Genomic DNA, 15,045 nt, shown 5'->3' with positions numbered 1-15,045 from the left:
GATATATCCAATGGCTTATATTTATGTCTTGAAAATGGATATGGAAAATAGTCTATTAAGTAAATGAGAAATAAATGAAAAATGTAAGAGATCTAATGGGTGAGATGCATTCTTGAGAAGGAGAATAAATCCAAGGGTGGGGATTTAAAGAGAGTAAATGGCATGGATTGCCAACCTATTTAAAAGTGTGTGTTTTCTCTAGAGAGAAGTCTTGTTTATTTGAAATGCATGGTTGAGATTAAGTCTCCTTAAGCACATGGATTGTGCTTTAAATGGATGGTGAAGATCCATTCTTGAAATTGGAAAATGGTAGTATATAAGGGCAAGTATGGAAGACTTGTTTCCCTTTTGGCCATTTGAATGAAAGAAGAGAGATGAAGAAAGAAAAGAAAGAAGAAATGAGAGGAAATGGAGAAGAAATGAAGAAGGAATCAAGGTAAGTTCATTCTTCTTCTCCTTATTTAGTGTTCTTATATGCAAGGAAAGTAAATATCTTTTGGAATGCCATCTTAGATGGGAGATAATGAAGATGGAAGCTCTCTTGAAATGGAGATTTAAATATTCAAGAAGAGGTAAGGGATGGCCCCATGGGAGGGTGTCCTTGCAATGGGTTTTAAATATGTTTCATAAATGTATATGTTGCATTTGGCATGATCTTTTTATGTTCATAAGACTTATGGCCATAGGTTAGTTTGAGAACATGTTGAAATGGTGGGTTGATGCCTCTGACCTTGGAGGGTTGTGAGGGCAAAGAAACCTAGCCACACTTGCATGCATTTGGCATCATATAACTTGTTATGTTCATATTTATTTGGCATTGCACCCTTATTGAGCTTAATAGCTCATGAGGTTTTTACCCTCACATATAGGTTGTGGAAGGATGGGAAGAATCAAGGCAAAGGTGGAATGGCATGTGGAAGAATGGAAGTGATGATTCAAGTGCATGTTATGGCTTATGGAAGCCTATGTTGTTATGTTTGATTTATGAGATGTAATGTATTTGGTTGGTAATGGCTTGCTTAAGCCTAAGGTTGTGGGTGTATTTCATTTTTGTAGTGTTTGATTTAGATTTGAAATGAGATATTGCCTTATGGCATGTTGAAACCTAGGTTGAGTGAAGGTCTCATTCTAGTGTGTGTTGTGAGAAGCACCAAAGAGTTAAATCATATGATTTTGTGGAAAAAAAAAAATAGTGTGTTTGATGTATATTATGGAAGCATCAAGAGCATGGTTTAAGCCTTAATCTTAGAGAAAAAGAGGCTAAAATGGAAGGAAAGTGAAGTTTATTTATTTAATTTAAATTCTGGAAAGTTTGGGTGAGGAAGGCCCAAAGAAAAAAAAAAAAAAAAAAGAAGAAGATTTGGAAGCAGCAGCAGCAGCCCCGCACGCTCAGGCAGGGCCGCGCGCGCGGGCGGGCGCACGCAAGGCCGCGCGCGGGCAGGCGCGCGGGCAATCGCGAGCGCGCGCGGCATGCGCAGCCAGCCCACGCGGCCAGCACCCAGCGGGGCCCCGCGCGAGCCTCGGGCGTGCCAGCGGGCCCCGCCGGCCAAATTTTTTAAAAATTTGGAATTTTTGGGAGAAATTGGGGCAATTCTTAATTGATTTTGGGCCCCAGAGGAAATTTCAAAATAAATGGATTTTTAGGGCTTTTTGGAGAAAATGCCGAAATTTTGGAAAAATTAAAAATTTGAGTTTTTCCTCCAAATTTGGTAATCAATCAATGGATTGATTTAAATGGTGATTTTGTGGAGCCCGGTGAGAATTCTTGAATGGAAAAGAATTAAAAATAATTGAGAAAATGGCGATTGGGCATCCGAATGAGATTTTTCTTTATAGCAAATGCAGTATGGCTAAAGCCCAATTCTGCTAGTGAATCCTGGGATTTAGGGGAGGGAAGGACGGGCCTAGTTCCCACCTAGGGCGTTTCGTCTTGAAACATGGTCCACCCTTCACCAAAGACGGGCAGGTGGACAATTCGGGTGATTGTTCACGAGTAACACCCGTAAGTGGGAGCGGGGCGTTACAATAAACAAGCACCAAGTAAAACGAGAAAAGTCATCCACAATCACAAATGCATATGATTTACCACCTAAACTTTTAACCCTACTAGGACCAAACAAATCTAAATGAAGTAATTCTAATGGCCTAGTTGTGGTAAATCTTGTTTTGATTTAAATGACTCTCTAACTTGTTTTCCTCTAATGCATGCATCACAATATGTAGGTCATTCAAATTCAATTTAGGCACTCTCTAATCAGATTTTTCTTTATTAGTTTAGAAAGAGTAGATGTGCTAATATGACCTAATATTTTATGCCATAGATCCATAGAGTTATCATTCACCATAAGACAAGTAGCATCATTAACACATAAAGAATTCAGATTTAGCACATAAATGTTTCCTTCTCTAATGCCTTTTAAAACAATCTTATTTAAAGAATCTTTAATCAAGCACTCATTACCTTCAAATGCAACCATGTAGCCTTTGTCAATTAATTGACTTATGCTAAGCAAGTTGTAGGATAAGCCACTCACAAATAAGACATCTTCAAACATGAGTTTAGAAGGATTACCCACATTTCCAATGCCTACAATTTTCCCTTTTGAGCCATCGCTAAAAGTAACATTACCTCCATGCTTTTTAGCTTTAAGAGACGAAAATAAGGTGGCATCTCCAGTCATGTGCCTTGAACATCCGCTGTCCAAGAACCATTGTCTTGAAGTACCTTTGGCCTTCAAGCACACCTATTAAGCAAATCAAGGAACCTTAGGTACCCAAACTTTGGGTCCTTGGGGGTTAGAGAACATGAAATCATAGCCATATGTATCAAATATATGTTCCTTAGCTTTTTGATCATTTAAACCCTTAGGAATCCAAAAACTCCTAGTTTTAACAACTTTATTATTTCTAGTTCTAGCTAGTTTTGCATATTTAGCTCTAGGGAGATATTTTGCTCCTTTAATGATTCTATCATGATGCACACACCTAGAATGAGTAAGATGAGTGGAAGAACCAATTTTTTGGATTTTCTCTTTTAGTTTACTAGGGTCAAAACCAAGACCAGCCTTTTCAAAATATGGTTTTTGAGATGCAAGCAAAGAATCCAATTTACTGGAACTCAAAGAGAATTTTAAAAATGATTTTTCCAAGTGCTCATTCTTTTCTTTTAAACATGCTATTTCATTTAGTAACTCAGAATGATCACATACAATGCATTCATGCTCCCTAAGACTATCAATAGTGTTATGTAATTCATTTATAGTATCTTTTAATGCACACACTTCATTTGGTTGATTTTCTTCCATTTTCCTAATTTTAGAGTTTAACTCATCTATTTCTTCCATGTACTCTTCCTCTTTCTTTTCTAATCTACCATTTTCTCTCTTAAGCTCCTTGATTTCTCTAATAGTCGATTTATGTTTTTTAAACAGAAAATCAAACTCTTCTAATAACACATCCATTTCGAAAGTGTTTACCTCCTCATCTGTGGAAGATGAGTTCTTTTCTCCTTTGGCCATCAAATAAAAGTTGGCCTTTTCTTCTTCTTCATCTCTTGAAGATGATTCAGATTCACTAGAATCATCCCAAGTTGCTTTGAATGCTTTTCTATCTTTCTTCTCTTCCTTTCTCCTTCCTTTGGATCTACCCTTCTTTGATTTGGGACATTCGGACTTGTAGTGTCCAATCTTGCCACACTTGTAGCAAGTAACCTCCACTTTCTTTTCATTTGAGGCTTTTACGGCTTAGTCTTGCTGAAACTCCTTTTATTCTTTTTCATAAAGTTTCGAAGCCTCCTAGCCAACATGGCAATCTCCTCTTCTGAATCCTCCTCTCCATTGGATTCCTGTGCAACAGGTAAAGCAATTAATTTAGATTTTAAAGAATCTTCTTTGTTTTTATACCTGTTTTTGAGAGTAAGCTCATGTGTCATTAGTGAACCCATTAGTTCATCTAGTGACAACTTCTTAGTATCCTTGGCCTCTTGAATGGCTGTCACCTTTGGATCCCATGCCTCCGGTAAAGATCTTAGAACCTTTTGCACCTTTTCAAAATCTAAAAATGATTTACCAAGAGACTCAAGAGAGTTAAGAATATCAGTCAAGCGAGTATACATTTCAGAAATAGATTCATTAGGTTTCATAGAAAACAATTCAAAATCATGTATGTACATGTTTATTTTTGTTTCTCTAACTTGACTAGTACCTTCATATTTTAACTCTAACTTCTTCCAAATTTCATAAGCAGATTTACAACACTGTACATAATTAAATTCGGATCTACTTAAAGCACAATGAAATGCACTCTTAGCCTTAGCATTTAAAGCAATTAATCTCTTATCTTCATCCGTGTACTTATCTCTACTCTTTCTACTATCTCTTCTACTTCTCCTCTCTTTACCTTTTCCTTAGGGACATATGGACCATCTCTAACTATTTCCCACAAATCAAGACTATATGCAGTTAAAAAATCTTCCATAATTGTTTTCCAATATGCATAATCAGTGCCATCAAAGAATGGTGCCCTAGATAAAGAACGACCCTCATTTTCATAAAAACGTGAACTCGATGCCATGGATACACCTAGTGATGATTAATCACTCTCTTAGGAACCTCGCTCTCATACCACTTGTTGAGTTCTAACCTAGTCAAGAGGGGGGGGGGGGGTGAATTGACACCTTTTAAAAATTCTAATGCAAAACTTATGCACGCATATATATGAGAAAACAAATTTAATACAAACCAAAATTGTAGTTGAGAGTACGGGAGCACTTAAATACTAGAAGGATAATATGATATCCGCTAGCTGTGCTAGTATGTGCTTAGATCCAATATACTATTCAAATTACAACTTGGTGAAAACATGTGATTTGAATGCACACAATAACAAGACTTTAAATAAAGAATGATCAGTTAAAGCAAAACAGAATATAATACCAAAAACAAACAAGTATAATCAAGCAAGAATAAGTAAAGAGTGAAGAGAAGAAGAACACAGCGATGTATAGTGATGACGATTCCAAATCTAGGAGAAAGACGACATTTTGATACATTACATACGCTCAAGAAAGTTCAAATTCTGATGTTGTGATGTTTTCAAAAGTTGAGTTTTAGCTATGTGTCTATAGTAGAACACTTTAACAAATAAAGATACAACCTTGATTCAATCAACGGTATTTTCAAGTGTACTAAGTTGATGATGACGATTCCCAATCTAGGAGAAAGAAGACATTTTGATACAGGAGAAAGACGACATTTTGATACACTAAATACACTCAGCAATGTTTAAAATTCTGATTTTGGAAAGTTTTGAAAAGTTGAATTTTAGCCATGGGATCGAAAGTAGAACAATTTTAATAATAAAGATACGAATTTTATTTAATTAACGATATCTTCAAGTGTACTAAGTTGATGATGACGATTCGAAATCTAGGAGAAACACGACATTTTGATACATTACATACACCATGAAAGTTCAAATTCTAATTTTGGAAGTTTGTAAAGATGAGTTTTTAGCCATGTATCCAAAGTAGAATACTTTTTATAATAAAGATATGACTTTTATTCAATCAATGATATCTTCAAGTTTGCTAAGTTGATGATGACGATTCCAAATCTAGGAGAAAGGCAACATTTTATACATTACATACACGAAAGAAAGTACAAATTCTTATTTTGGGATGTTTTGTAAAGTTGAGTTTTAGCCATTGATTCAAAGTAGAACACTTTTATAATAAAAATACAACTTTTATTCAATCAACGATATCTTCAAGTGTGCTAAGTTGATGACGACGATTCCAAATCTAGGAGGAAGACGACATTTTGATACATTACATAGTCTCAAGAAAGTTCAAATTCTAATTTTGGGATGTTTTCAAAAGTTGAGTTTTAGCCATGGGTCCATAGTAGAACACTTTAACAAATAAAGATAAACCATTGATTCAATCAACGATATTTTCGTTGTACTAAGTTGATGATGACGATTCAAAATCTAGGACAATGATGACATTTTGATACATTAAATACACTGATGAAAGTTCAAATTCTGATTTTGGGATGTTTTCAAAAGTTGAGTTTTAGCTATAGGTCCATAGTAGAACACTTTAACAAATAAAGATACAACCTTTAAATCAACGATATTTTCAAGTGTACTAATTTGATGATGACCACTCCAAATCTAGGAGAAAGACGACATTTTGATACCTTACATATGCTCAAGAAAGTTCAAATTTTGATTTTGGGATGTTTTCAAAAGTTGAGTTTTAGCTATGGGTCGATAGTAGAACACTTTAACAAATAAAGATACAACCTTGATTCAATCAACGATATTTTCAGGTGTATGAAGTTGATGATGACGATTCCAAATGTAGGAGAAACACGACATTTTGATGCACTAAATACACTCATGAAAGTTCAAATTCTGATTTTAGGATGTTTTGAAAAGTTGACTTTTAGCCATGGGTCCATATTAGAACACTTTAAATAATAAAGATACAACTTTGATTCAATCAATGATATATTCAAATATAATAATTTGATGACGACGAATCCAAATCTAGGAGAAATATGACATTTTGATACACTAAATACACTCAAGAAAGATCAAATTCTGATTTTGGAAAGTTTTTAAATGTTGAGTTTTAGCCATGGATCCAAAGTAGAACACTTTTAATAATAAAGATACAACCTTTATTCAATCAACGATATCTTCAAGTGTACTAAGTTGATGATTACGATTCCAAATCTAGGAGAAAGATGACATTTTGATACTTTACATACACTAAAGAAAGTAAAAATTCTTATTTTGGGATGTTTTGTAAAGTTGAGTTTTAGCCATGGATTCAAAGTAGAACACTTTTAATAATAAAGATACAACTTTTATTCAATCAACGATATCTTCAAGTGTGCTAAGTTGATGATGACGATTCCAAATCTAGGAGAAAGAGGACATCTATTACATACACTCAAGAAAGTTCAAATTCTGATTTTGGGATGTTTTCAAAAGTTGAGATTTAGCTATGGGTCCATAGTAGAACACTTTAACAAATAAAGATACAACCTTGATTCAATCAACGAAATTTTCAAGTGTGCTAAGTTGATGATGATGATTCCAAATCTAGGAGAAAGACGACATTTTGATACATTACATACGCTCAAGAAAGTTCAAATTCTGATGTTGTGATGTTTTCAAAAGTTGAGTTTTAGCTATGGGTCCATAGTAGAACACTTTCACAAATAAAGATACAACCTTTATTCAGTCAACGATATTTTCAGGTGTATGAAGTTGATGATGGCGATTCGTAATCTAGGAGAAAGATGACATTTTAATACCTTAAATACACCCATGAAAGTTCACATTCTGATTTTGGGATGTTTTGAAGAGTTGAGTTTTAGCCATGGGTCCATTTAGAACACTTATTTAAAGATACAACTTTGATTCAATCAACAATATCTTCAAATATAATAGTTTGATGACGACGATTCCAAATCTAGGAGAAAGATGATATTTTGATACACTAAATACACTCAGCAATGTTCAAATTCTGAATTTGGAAAGTTTTGAAAAGTTGAATTTTAGCCATGGATTGAAAGTAGAAAACTTTTAATAATAAAGATACGACTTTTATTCAATCAACAATATTTTAAAGTGTACTAAGTTGATGATTACGATTCCAAATGTAGGAGAAAGACGACATTTTGATACATTACGTACACTAAAGAAAGTACAAATTCTTATTTTGGGATGTTTTGTAAAGTTGAGTTTTAGCCATGGATTCAAAGTAGAACACTTTTAATAATAAAGATACAACTTTTATTCAATCAACGATATCTTCAAGTGTGCTAAGTTGATGATGACGATTCCAAATCTAGGAGAAAGATGACATTTTGATACATTACATACTCTTAAGAAAGTTCAAATTCTGATTTTGGGATGTTTTCAAAAGTTGAGTTATAGCTATGGGTCCATAGTAGAACACTTTAGCAAATAAAGTTACAACCTTGATTCAATCAACGAAATTTTCAAGTGTGCTAAGTTGATGATGACGATTCCAAATCTAGGAGAAAGACGACATTTTGATACATTACATACTCTTAAGAAAGTTCAAAGTCTGATTTTGGGATGTTTTCAAAAGTTGAGTTTTAGACATGGGTCCATAGTAGAACACTTTAACAAATAAAGATAAAGCATTGATTCAATCAATGATATTTTCAGTTGTACTAAGTTGATGATGACGATTCGAAATCTAGGAGAAAGACGACATTTTGTTACATTAAATACACTGATAAAAGTTCAAATTCTGATTTTGGGATGTTTGAAATAGTTCAGTTTTAGCTATCGGTCCATAGTAGAACACTTTAACAAATAAAGATGCAACCTTGAAATCAACGATATTTTCATGTGTACTAAGTTGATGATGACCACTCCAAATCTTGGAGAAAGACGACATTTTGATACATTAGATACGCTCAAGAAAGTTCAAATTCTGATTTTGGGATGTTTTCAAAAGTTGAGTTTTAGCCATGGGTCCATAGTAGAACACTTTAACAAATAAAGATAAAGCATTGATTCAATCAATGATATTTTCAGTTGTACTAAGTTGATGATGACGATTCGAAATCTAGGAGAAAGACGACATTTTGTTACATTAAATACACTGATAAAAGTTCAAATTCTGATTTTGGGATGTTTGAAATAGTTCAGTTTTAGCTATCGGTCCATAGTAGAACACTTTAACAAATAAAGATGCAACCTTGAAATCAACGATATTTTCATGTGTACTAAGTTGATGATGACCACTCCAAATCTTGGAGAAAGACGACATTTTGATACATTAGATACGCTCAAGAAAGTTCAAATTCTGATTTTGGGATGTTTTCAACTGTTGAGTTTTAGCTATGGGTCCATAGTAGAACACTTTAACAAATAAAGATACAACCTTGATTCAATCAATGGCATTATCAAGTGTACTAAGTTGATGATGACGATTCCCAATCTAGGAGAGAGAAGACATTTTTGATACATTACATACTCTCAAGAAAGTTCAAATTCTGATTTTGGGATGATTTCAAAAGTTGTGCTTTAGCAATGGGTCCAAAGTAGAACACTTTAACAAATAAGGATACAACCTTTATTCAGTCAACGATATTTTCAGGTGTACTATGTTCATGATGACGATTCGTAATCTTGGAGAAAGACGACATTTTAATACCTTTAATACACCTATGAAAGTACACATTCTAATTTTGGGATGTTTTAAAGAGTTGAGTTTTAGCCATGGGTCCATTTAGAACACTTATTTAAAGATACAACTTTGATTCAATCAACAATATCTTCAAATATAATAATTTGATGACGACGATTCCAAATCTAGGAGAAAGACGACATTTTGATACACTAAATACACTCAGCAATGTTCAAATTCTGAATTTGGAAAGTTTTGAAAAGTTGAATTTTAGCCATGGATTGAAAGTAGAACACTTTTAATAATAAAGATACGACTTTTATTCAATCAACGATATCTTCAAATGTAGTAAGATGATGATGACGATTTGAAATCTAGGAGAAAGATGACATTTTGATACTTTACATACACTAAAGAAAGTACAAATTCTTATTTTGGGATGTTTTGTAAAGTTGACTTTTAGCCATGGATTCAAAGTAGAACACTTTTAATAATAAAGATACAACTTTTATTCAATCAATGATATCTTCAAGTGTGCTAAGTTGATGATAATGATTCCAAATCTAGGAGAAAGACGACATCTATTACATACACTAAAGAAAGTTCAAATTCTGATTTTGGGATGTTTTCAAAAATTGAGTTTTAGCTATGGGTCCATAGTAGAACACTTTAGCAAATAAAGTTACAACCTTGATTCAATCAACGAAATTTCCAAGTGTGCTAAGTTGATGATGATGATTCCAAATCTAGGAGAAAGATGACATTTTATACATTACATACGCTCAAGAAAGTTCAAATTCTGATGTGTTGATGTTTTCAAAAGTTGAGTTTTAGCTATGGGTCCATAGTAAAACACTTTAACAAATAAAGATACAACCTTGATTCAATCAATGGTATTTTCAAGTGTACTAAGTTGATGATGACGATTCCCAATCTAGGAGATAGAAGACATTTTTGATACATTACATACTCTCAAGAAAGTTCAAATTCTGATTTTGGGATGTTTTCAAAAGTTGTGTTTTAGCTATGGGTCCATAGTAGAACACTTTAACAAATAAATATACAACCTTTATTCAGTCAACGATATTTTCAGGTGTACTATGTTCATGATGACGATTCGTAATCTTGGAGAAAGACGACATTTTAATACCTTAAATACACCCATGAAAGTTCACATTCTGATTTTGGGATGTTTTGAAGAGTTGAGTTTTAGCCATGGGTCCATTTAGAACACTTATTTAAAGATACAACTTTGATTCAATCAACAATATCTTCAAATATAATAATTTGATGACGACAATTCCAAATCTAGGAGAAAAATGGCATTTTGATACACTAAATACACTCAGCAATGTTCAAATTCTGAATTTGGAAAGTTTTGAAAAGTTGAATTTTAGCCATGGATTGAAAGTAGAACACTTTTAATAATAAAGATACGACTTTTATTCAATCAACGATATCTTCAAATGTAGTAAGATGATGACGACGATTTGAAATCTAGGAGAAACACGACATTTTGATACATTACATACACTCATGAAAGTTCAAATTCTGATTTTGGAAAGTTTTGTAAAGTTGAGTTCTTAGCCATGGATCCAAAGTAGAATACTTTTAATAATAAAGATACGACTTTTATTCAATCAACGATATCTTCAAGTGTGCTAAGTTGATGATGACGATTCCAAATCTAGGAGAAAGGCGACATTTTTATACATTACATACGCAAAAGAAAGTACAAATTCTTATTTTGGGATGGTTTGTAAAGTTGAGTTTTAGCCATGGATTCAAAGTAGAACACTTTTGTAATAAAGATACAACTTTTATTCAATCAACGATATCTTCAAGTGTGCTAAGTTGATGACGACGATTCCAAATCTAGGAGAAAGACGACATTTTGATACATTACATACTCTCAAGAAAGTTCAAATTCTGATTTTGGGATGTTTTCAAAAGTTGAGTTTTAGCCATGGGTCCATAGTAGAACACTTTAACAAATAAAGATACACCATTGATTCAATCAACGATTTTTTCAGTTGTACTAAGTTGATGATGACGATTCGAAATCTAGGAGAAAGATGACATTTTGATACATTAAATACACTGATGAAAGTTCAAATTCTGATTTTGGGATGTTTTCAAAAGTTGAGTTTTAGCTATAGGTCCATAGTAGAACACTTTAACAAATAAAGATACAACCTTGAAATCAACTATATTTTCAAGTGTACTAAGTTGTTGATGACGATTCCAAATCTAGGGGAAAGACGACATTTTGATACATTACATACGCTCAAGAAAGTTCAAATTCTGATTTTGGGATGTTTTCAAAAGTTGAGTTTTAGTTGTGGGTCCATAGTAGAACATTTTAACAAATAAAGATACAACCTTGATTCAATCAACGATGTTTTCAGGTGTGTACGAAGTTGATGATGATGATTCCAAATGTAGGAGAAACACGACATTTTGATGCACTAAATGCACTCATGAAAGGTCAAATTCTGATTTTAGGATGTTTTGAAAAGTTGACTTTTAGCCATGGGTCCATATTAGAACACTTTAAATAATAAAGATACAACTTTGATTCAATCAACGATATATTCAAATATAATAATTTGATGACGACGATTCCAAATCCAGGAGAAAGACGACATTTTGATACACTAAATACACTCAAGAAAGATCAAATTCTGATTTTGGAAAGCTTTTAAATGTTGAGTTTTAGCCATGGATCCAAAGTAGAACACTTTTAATAATAAAGATAAAACTTTGATTCAGTCAATGATATTTTCAGGTGTACTAAGTTGATGATGACAATTCGAAATCTAGGAGAAAGTCAACATTTTAATACATTAAATACACTCATGAAAGTTCACATTCTGATTTTGGGCTGTTTTGAAAAGTTGAGTTTTAGCCATGGTTCCATTTAGAACACTTTAAGTAATAAAGATACAACTTTGATTCAATCAACAATATCTTCAAATATAATAATTTGATGACGACTATTCCAAATCCAGGAGAAAGACGAAATTTTGATACACTAAATACACTCAACAATGTTCAAATTCTGATTTTGGAAAGTTTTGAAAAGTTGAATTTTAGCCATGGATCCAAAGTAGAACACTTTTAATAATAAAGATACGACTTTTATTCAATCAACGATATCTTCAAGTGTACTAAGTTGATGATTACGATTCCAAATCTAGGAGAAAGACGACATTTTGATACATGACATACACTAAAGAAAGTACAAATTCTTATTTTGGGATGTTTTGTAAAGTTGAGTTTTAGCCATGGATTCAAAGTAGAACACTTTTAATAATAAAGATACAACTTTTATTCAATCAACGATATCTTCAAGTGTGCTAAGTTGATGATGACCATTCCAATTCTAGGAGAAAGACGACATCTATTACATACACTAAAGAATGTTCAAATTCTGATTTTGGGATGTTTTCAAAAGTTGAGTTTTAGCTAATGGTCCATAATAGAACACTTTAACAAGTAAAGATACAACTTTGATTAAATGAACGATATTTTCAGGTGTACAAAATTGTTGATGACGATTCCAAATCTAGGAGAAGGACGACATTTTGATACATTAAATACACTCATTAAAGTTCACATTCTGATTTTGGGATGTTTTGAAAAGTTGAGGTTTAGCCATGGGTTCATATTAGAACACTTTAAGTAATAAAAATACAACTTTGATTCAATCAACGATATGTTCAAATATAAAAATTTCATGACGACGATTCCAAATCCAGGAGAAAGACGACATTTTGATACACTAAATACACTCAAGAAAGATCAAATTCTGATTTTGGAAAGTTTTTAAATGTTGAGTTTTCGCATGGATCCAATGTAGAACACTTTTAATAATAAAGATACAACTTTTATTCAATCAACGATATCTTCAAGTGTACTAAGTTGATGATGACGATTCGAACTCTAGGAGAAAGACGACATTTTGATACATTAAATACACATGAAAGTTCACATTCTGATTTTGGGATGTTTTGAAAAGTTGAGCTTTAGCCATGGGTCCATATTAGAACACTTTAAGTAATAAAGATACAACTTTGATTCAATCAACGATATCTTCAAATATAATAATTTGATGAGGACGATTCCAAATCCAGGAGAAAGACGACATTTTGATACACTAAATACATTCAACAATGTTCAAATTCTGATTTTGGAAAGTTTTGAAACGTTGAATTTTAGCTATGGATCCAAAGTAAAACACTTTTAATAATAAAGATACGACTTTTATTCAATCAACGATATCTTCAAGTGTTCTAAGTTGATGATTACGATTCCAAATGTAGGAGAAAGACGACTTTTTGATACTTTACATACACTAAAGAAAGTACAAATTCTTATTTTGGGATGTTTTGTAAAGTTGAGTTTTAGCCATGGATTCAAAGTAGAACACTATTAATAATAAAGATACAACTTTTATTCCATCAACGATATCTTCAAGTGTGCTAAGTTGATGATAACGATTCCAAATCTAGGAGAAAGACGACATCTATTACATACACTCAAGAAAATTCAAATTCTGATTTTGGGATGTTTTCAAAAGTTGAGTTTTAGCTATGGGTCCATAGTAGAACACTTTAACAAATAAAGATACAACCTTGATTCAGTCAATGATATTTTCAAGTGTACTAAGTTGATGATGACGTTTCGAAATCTAGGAGAAAGATGACATTTTAATACATTAAGTACACTCATGAAAGTTCACATTCTAATTTTGGGATGTTTTGAAAAGTTGAGTTTTAGCCATGGTTCCATTTAAAACACTTTCAGTAATAAAGATACAACTTTGATTCAATCAACGATATCTTTAAATATAATAATTTGATGACGACGATTCCAAATCCAAGAGAAAGACGACATTTTGATACACTAAATACACTCAACAATGTTTAAATTCTGATTTTGGAAAGTTTTGAAAAGTTGAATTTTAGCCATGGATGTAAAGTAGAACACTTTTAATAATAAAGATACGACTTTTATCCAATCAACGATATCTTCAATTTTCCTAAGTTAATGATTACAATTCCAAATCTAGGAGAAAGATGACATTTTGATATATTAAATTCACTAAAGAAAGTACAAATTTTTATTTTGGGATGTTTTGTAAAGTTGAGTTTTAGCCATGGATTCAAAGTAGAACACTTTTAATAATAAAGATACAACTTTTATACAATCAATGATATCTTCAAGTGTGCTAAGTTGATGATGACGATTCCAAATCTAGGAGAAAGACGACATCTATTACATACACTAAAGAAAGTTCAAATTCTGATTTTGAGATGTGTTCAAAAGTTGAGTTTTAGCTATGGGTCCATAGTAGAACACTTTAGCAAATAAAGTTACAACCTTGATTCAATCAATGATATTTTCAAGTGTACTATGTTGATGACGAAGATTCCAAATCTAGGAGAAAGACGACATTTTGATACATTACATATGCTCAAGAAAGTTCAATTTCTGATGTTGTGATGTATTCAAAAGTTGAGTTTTAGCTATGTGTCCATAGTAGAACACTTTAACAAATAAAGATACAACCTTGATTCAATCAACGGTATTTTCAAGTGTACTAAGTTGATGATGATAATTCCCAATCTAGGAGAAAGAAGACATTTTGATACATTACATACTCTCAAGAAAGTTCAAATTCTGATTTTGGGATGTTTTCAAAAGTTGTGTTTTAGCTATGGGTCCATAGTAGAACACTTTAACAAATAAAGATACAACGTTGATTCAGTCAATGATATTTTCAGGTGTACTATGGACTCATGGCTAAAACTCAACTTTTCAAAACTTCCCGTAAAAAGAATGCAGGCTTTCTAGTGTGT

The sequence above is a fragment of the Diospyros lotus genome, chromosome 14 (assembly GCF_014633365.1).
Source record: "Diospyros lotus cultivar Yz01 chromosome 14, ASM1463336v1, whole genome shotgun sequence".
NCBI lineage: Eukaryota > Viridiplantae > Streptophyta > Magnoliopsida > Ericales > Ebenaceae > Diospyros > Diospyros lotus.
The sequence above is the reverse complement of the archived record's forward strand: the minus strand, read 5'-3'. Positions refer to the sequence as shown.